We start from the raw sequence: 7,880 nt of genomic DNA, 5'->3' as shown, positions 1-7,880 counted from the left end.
CCTGCTTGAGTTCCAGTCCTGACTTCCTTGCTGATGAACAGCAGTATGGAAGTGTAAGCCGAATAAACTCTTTCCTCCCCAACTTGCTTCTTGATCATGAAGTTTGTGCAGGAATAGAAACCCTGACTAAGACAGATCCTTATATTAAAGAAAAAGCATATTTTAGATGAAATACTAAAGAAAACACAAAATAAAATAGCATTTTTAAAAACAGAAAGACACAGCTTATTTTAAAATTAATATTAAGTATATATTTTTCTTTTAAATGAAAGATTGAAAATTAATTTATTGTGAAAACAAATCAATAAAATATGTAAGAAACCTGAAAAACCCAATTTATTCCCAGCAAGAATGAAACACCAGATCCAGACCCACCTGCAAGCCCAGCAGCAGCTGCAAGACCAGTATGAAGCCGCCTGTTGTGTGCCAGCACCAGCTTCTCCTCATCTTTATCCTCCAACCAGCAGACTGAGAATGAAGCCAGCATACCCACAGAGAAGAAGAGTAAAATCAGCATGATAAAACAAAAAAAAAAAGTCTTGAAGCGTCTATCAGTGCCAAGATGATCAGGAGCTGGCTGACATCACTTTAGACTCTCCACAAAACTGCAGCCCTGGTACCAAAGGTGACAACCTCTCTGAATATAGATTGACTCTTGGGCTTCCAACATCTGTGTATGAAGGTGGTGTATTCTAACTTGACATCACTCTTACACCAGGACATTTCTTCCAGTCTCCAAAGATTACATTTTGTACAAGAATTTACCACTGTAATATTCATAGACAAGGAGTTTTTTGTTTGGACATATTGAAAGACATCTGGAGCCCACCATTTCCTATCTTAAAAGTCCTCCTCTCTATCTGATCACTCCTTACAGACTGCAATACTGCTGACCCCTTGGTGGGAATTATTGCCACTCAGTACATGACCAACAAAGCAGAACATGACAGAATGACCAGACAGTGGACCCAGAGATACACTACAGAAACTCAGTTGACAATTCTTCCCTATTTTGTCAGTCACAAAAGAGAGCTATTTATGATTTTGAAAGCGTGAAGGTGGGAGTTGGTAAAGAGCAGGGTATTTCTATAACAGATATTATTTGGTCTTACTTCCCAGGATTTTGTTGTAATTCAAGATATCTTGCTACAGTAAACAAACTGGTAAAAATAACTTTTAAAGCTGTCACTTTGCAATATTAGCTGACTTCTAGTAAAACAGTAAAAAATGCATGTGTAGATACTTGTGTTCCAATGATTGTAGTCTAATCTAATTTCAAAATCAGCTTACATTTTGAAAGATTGCACACATGATTATTTATATAAAGTCCTATTTTCTTGTTTAAAAAGGTGGAAATTTTTTTCCTCTTAGAACAAAACAATGGTATTTAACAGTGTGCAAAGATTGTTAACTCATATATGCAAAATGGACACCTGGCTACAAGACATCAGGTAGAAAAACAAGAGTTAATGTATTTTATTTTATATGTAAATTGCATCAAGCATCGAAACAGGATTTGTGAGAACCTATAGTGAAATATAGTATATCTGTAACTGCAACAGTAAGTGTGGAAAAGGAACTGCTCAATCCAATGGTAGTTTCAGACTTCTCATATATGTATTTGAAACTGTGCTAATGAACAATATTAAGAATTAAAAACACAATTAAGAGGGATAATAATGAAGATAACAGCTTAATATAATGGAATAATGTCAATAGTAATATTAATGACAATATTTAGCATATGTAATGCTCTTATTGTCTGTCATGTGTTGATTTCATGTTTATTAACTTAGCTAATGGCCCACCATTTATCAAGTACAGCTTAAAGTTAGGAAGACAAAACTGGAGTGAGCAAATTATTACTTCTTCATTTAAAATACTCAAATAGATAGACCTCTGCTATGATTAATCATGACAAAAAAGAAGCAAAAATACATTTTAAGATATAATTACCAAATAATATTGAATGAAGACATTAAAATAATTAGATGTTTGCTAAGAATGAGATTTTGCCAATCATTTTATTTTAAAAAATGAGCAAATTAGCTTACTTCAGAACTAAAATACAGCAAATTAAGTCAAACAAAAGACAAATATCTCAATAAAATAAATAGAAATTAAGAATAAAATTTACAAATTTTTCTTGTAATAATTAAATGTATAAGCAGAAATTTTTCTTTCAAGCCTGCTTAATTTTATAGACATCTGGCAGGCAATCAAAACAGAAGTAATTAGTTTTACGAAACTCACCTAACTATGGTATCAAAAACAAATTCTAAGAATAAAAAGGTATCATTTACAGTATAATTTAGAAACTGAAATATAATTGTTTTGAATAAAATATTGAGAAAAATATGTTCAAGAACATTTATTTTCATTCTTTTATTATAATTTAAAAGTTATATTTTTCTCTGTTTTAAGTATCTGTATGTGAGTGTGAGTGTGTGCACATGTGTGTGCGTAGGTGTGTGAGTGTGTGTGTGTGTATGCACATTCCCCTTCAGGAATATGCAGATCAAATGACAAATTGTGACAAATTGAATGAGTCTCTTTATATCATATCATTCATGGAATTCAGATTCAGTATTTCAGTCTAAACACCAAAGGACTTTGCCCACTGAGCTATTTCACTGGCCCTCAAGAACTTTTTTTTTTTTTTTGTGGTCAACAATATTAGGGTTCAATGATATACTTTGTTAATAAGTTCTTTTAAAATTCCTTAATATAATACACATATCAGGGGTGTTTAAAGACTAAATGTTACAATCATCCTAATTAGCATTAAGTCTGATGCAGAGACCAACTCTCAATCCAGCAAGTTATTGACTGAAAGTACATTCCTTACAAGGATCAACCAAACCTGCAGCAAAATGAAAGCAGTGCAATGTTTTTTATACATTATATAATATCGTGATGGTAAAATATTTGTTATGTGTTCATCAAGCAAGAAAAAAGTATAAAACAAATATTATAAGGTTTAGAATAAAGTGCCTATCACTTTATTGATAACAGTGGTGCAAAGCTTATTATCTTGAATATAAAGTGATACAGGTAGTATGCTATCTTTTCTTGAAATGAGCTAATATTCCTAGTGATATGTGTAGAATTCGACTTAATAAATTATATTGTATTATAATATTTAATATGTATACATTGCATATACTGCTCCCTGGAATACATGTACAAAAGCATTACTATCCTTGATTTGTCTTGACAAGAGAATAGAGTTAAGTGTCCAGTGCCTGTAAGAGCAAAATCAAATTAAGAAACATAAATATATTACAAAATTTTTTTTCAAAATTTTAAATTACTATTTATTCAATCAGTAATTTATAAAGTACTAATCTAATAAAATTTCAATATTTTATAGAATATAGTATAAAGTACTAATTATTATTTTTTTATTTATTATTTTTATTATTAGGTATTTTCTTCAATTACATTTCCAATGCCATCCCTAAAGTCCCCCAGTCCCCCATACCCTACCCCCCTACCCACCCACTCCCACTTCTTGGCCCTGGTGTTCCTCTGTACTGAGGTATTTAAAGTTTGCAAGAACAATGGGCCTCTCTTTCCACTGATGGCTGACTAGGCCATCTTCTGATACATATGCAGCTAGAGACATGAGATTTGGGGGGGTACTGGTTAGTTCATATTGTTGTTGTACTTATAGGGTTGAAGATCCCTTTAGCTCCGTGGGTACTTTCTCTAGCTCCTCCGTTGGTCCATCCAATAGCTGACTGTGAGCATCCACTACTGTGTTTGCTAGGCCCTGGCATAGCCTCACAAGAGACAGCTATATCAGGGTCCTTTCAGCAAAATCATGCTAGTGTATGCAATGGTGTCAGCGTTTGGAGGCTGGTTATGGGATGGATCCCCGGGTATGGCCGTCTCTAGATGGTCCATCCTTTAGTCTCAGCTCCAAACTTTTTCTCTGTAACTCCTCCCATGTGTGTTTTGTTCCCAATTCTAAGAAGGGGCAAAGTGTCTACACTTTGGTCTTCGTTCTTCTTGAGTTTCATGTGTTTTGCAAATTGTATCTTGTATCTTGGGTATTCAAAGTTTCTGGGCTAATATCCACATATCAGTGAGTACATGTCATGTGAGTTCTTTTGTGATTGGGTTACCTCACTCAGGATGATGCTCTCCAGTTCCATCCATTTGCCTAAGAATTTCATGAAGCAATCTACAAATTTGGTGCGATCCCCATCAAAATTCCAACTCATTTCTTCATAAAGTCAGAAAGAGCAATTTGCAAATTCATTTGGAATAACCAAAAACTCAGGATAGCAAAATCTATTCTCAACAATAAAAGAATTTCTGGGGGAATCATCTTCTCTTACATCAAGCTGTATTACAGAGCAGCAGTGATAAAAACTGCATGGTATTGGTACAGATACAGGCAGATAGATCAATGGAACAGAATTGAAGACCTAGAAATGATCCCACACACCTATGGTCACTCGATCTTTGACAAAGTAGGTAAAAGCATCCAGTGGAAAAAAGACAGCATTTTCAACAAATGGTGTTGATTCAACTGCAGTCAGCATGTAGAAGAATGCAAATTGATCCATTCTTATCTCCTTGTACAAAGCTCAAGTCCAAGTGGATCAAGGACTTCCATATAAAACTAGATAAACTGAAACTAATAGAAGAGAAAGTGGGGAAGAGATTTGAACACATGGGCACAGGGGGAAAATTCCTAAACAGATTACCAATGGCTTATGCTCTAAGATCAAGAATTCACAAATGGGACCTCAAAAAATTGAAAAGCTTCTGTAAGGCTAAGGACACTGTCAATAGGACAAAACAGCAATCAACAGAATCATTCTTTTGTAGTAATATATAATAAATTATTATACATAACTAAATATGAATATGTACTTTATTGCAGTATATACACACACATATATACACATCAACTCCAACATATATAGGCAGTAATCTACTGATATATTAACATAATTTCAAATGATTTATGTCTAAATAATCAGGAAACATTTGTATATGCCCTGTGGGACCCATAGCTATGCCTTTCTGTGACACATACACACAAACACAGAAAGAAATAGGACGATTGCTTTATCATGATGTCCTCACATCACTGACATCCTTACTGAGTCAATAGCCATGAAGAGTTCTTCCTTACTGTTTGTATTTACTATTCTGTCATTGAAAATATAGTTCATCTTGTTGTAAAACTTAGTATTCAGTTTTACTTTGGCTGGATTTAGAATCACTTACATGGCATACTTCTGGGTATATACAGGAGAGTATTTCCACTTAGATTTAATTTACAAGGGGTAACTAGATGGTGGGAGACATCATCATGTGGGTTAAAACTCAGATGTAGGAAAAAAAAAGGAATGTAAATTGCAGTTTAAATAAGTATGACCTCCCCATATGCCAGGATCCAGCCTCAACAAGAGTCACAGGTTGACAAAGAATAGGGATACCTAGTAGGAAGCTTGTATGCTTAGCTACTGTGCAATCTGTCAGGCTCCATAATGTTTGCCTTAGTCTATTTCTCCTTGAATTCTCCTTTATTTTTCCTGTCCTCCTGTGAACCACCTGTTTTCCTGGCATCAACATTTAGACATCACAGTTCCCCCCACATCCCGCCAAAATGGGTATGAGACCTTAATCCTCAGTACAACAGTGTTGGGAAGAGAGGCTAATGAGAGCTATTTAAGCCATCAGAGTGAAGTGAATGGATCATTGCCATGGTCTAGAGAATGGGTCTCTTATGGGCAAGTTTGACTGGTCGCTTCCCTTACTTCTACCTCTTCATATAGATTACACAATAAAGCAGCCTTCACCAGGGTCCCATTCCTCAATTTTAGACTTTCCAGACTTTAAGACTAAAAGCCAATACATTTTTGTTTGTTTTAAGTTGCCCAGTGTCTGGTATTCTGTTATAAAATTGAACTAAGTGGCTCTGTCTGGATCCACAGTATTCCAGGCAGACCACAGGGATGCAGGCCTTGCTTTCCCAGCAACATTTCAAATCTGTGGGAGGAAACTGTTGCATGGCTTTCCTTGATGCGATATGAAGAAATGTCTGTCACCCTAGATAGGGTACTGACAGACTAAGGAAGAATTCCTTCCAAGTTCAGCTGATGAAACAAGGAGTGCTTAGAGTTCCTCACAGAGAACTCTTCCTCCTAGCGGCTGTATAAACAGGGTCTTCCTGCCAGCCTGAACAGCTTGTGGAAAGCTGTACCACTGAAAAATTCCCATGAATGATGTGCAGACAGACTCGCTGTGGAAGAGTCTCTGCCCTTTCCCCCAGCAAGAACTCATTTATCGTACAGCTTCAGAGATGGTCGGACCTGGCAGATATCAGACATTGAGTGAGGATGCTCCATGAGCCTCCTAATGCTAATAGTCTCCCAAGAAGAGTTTCACAGAGAAAGTGAAACCAGACCAAAAGAATCAGGAAGCAAAGCTGGAAGAGCAGAATAAAATAAGCCAGTTGGACATCAGACATGGAGCTACATTACTTGGAAAATGTTCTGCTGGATTTAAGACTTGCTTTACTCCAGGACTTCCTCATTTGCCCCCACTCCTCCATTTGGAAAGAACAAGGTGTATTTGTTTTGATTATATGTTTAAAGTATATTATTTACTGTTTGATTTTATAGGAGTTTGAATTTAAGAGATTGATTTGAGCCTCAGAAGATACTTCAGATATTTAAACAGTACTGAGATTATGAGAAACTAAGAGGGTGTTTGAAGTTACCTTAAGTGTATTTTGCATTATGATATGACTTTGAGACTATGGGGGTCATGAGTAAGTTACATTGATTTGAAAGATAAGTTCCCCATTATAATCAGGAATTTGAATAATTAGTGTTAGCATTTTGTCTAGGCTCTGTTCCACAGTTACCTGGCAATAGACAGGTTTTCCTGACTCACTGTAAAAGGGTATGCTTGGCCCTTCTTTGCTTGTTATCTTGCCTTCTTGCTCTAGGTCCCAGGTGATGCCCCCTCAAGGGCCCATGGTGAGATATCCCTTCCCCATGAGGAACCAGCCACATGAAGGTATAGCATAGAAGAAAGTTTATTCAGGGCATGGGAAGCAGAGTAGAGAGGGTAGTAGAGACTGACAATGTGTGAGAGAGATAGATGGAGAGAGAGGGAGAGAGAGGAGAGGGAAGGGGAGGGGAGAGAAGGTCAGGAGGGAGAGAACAGAGCTAGAGCAAGAATGCAAGAGAGAGCAGAAAGGGCAAGCAGCCCCTTTTATACTGAATCAGACACACCTGGCTGTTGCTAGGTAACTGTGGGGCAGAGACTATCAAAATGCTAACACGTGGTACCCAGTAGGTGATACTGTTTGACGAGGTTTTGGTGGTGTCACTGGAAGAAGGTGTGTCAGTAGAAGTAGGTTTTCAGATTTCAAAGATTTCTGTTCTCTCTCATTTCTGTTTATGGTGAAGTGTGAGTTCTTAGCTCTCAGCCACTGGCTTTAGTTGATGTACTGTTGCCATAGTTTCCAGTTATAATAGTCATGGATTCTTATCACGCTGAAACAATAAGCTTCAAATAAACCTTTACTTCTATAAATTAACTCTTCTGTCTTGCTGTTTTATCATAGCACTGGAAAATTAACTAAAAGGTTGCCATCAATTTCATAAGAAATTTTGGACTCTGGACTTGTAAAATTGTTGAGACAATGTGATCTTTTGAAGTTGGACTAACTGCATATTGCATTATATTTTGCCTAGAAATTATGTTGGCCAGGAAGTAAAAGGTGGTAGCTTAAATACAATTTTCTCCATATTCTAAATATGAGGACCTTATTAATGATGTTGTTTGTAGAGGATTAGGAGACATGTTCATGCTGAAGGGAATATATCACTGGGGCTGGACTTTAA

The 7,880-nt window shown here is 36.3% G+C and overlaps 1 pseudogene; it reads left to right on the top strand.

Moving 5' to 3' along the window:
• Positions 1–1,056, top strand: part of LOC110312328 — a 5,822-nt pseudogene extending 4,766 nt beyond the window's left edge.
• The last annotated feature ends 6,824 nt before the right edge of the window (positions 1,057–7,880 follow it).

This window comes from Mus caroli, chromosome 17, assembly GCF_900094665.2.
Source record: "Mus caroli chromosome 17, CAROLI_EIJ_v1.1, whole genome shotgun sequence".
NCBI classification, from domain to species: Eukaryota; Metazoa; Chordata; class Mammalia; order Rodentia; family Muridae; genus Mus; species Mus caroli.
The sequence above is the reverse complement of the archived record's forward strand: the minus strand, read 5'-3'. Positions and strand labels throughout refer to the sequence as shown.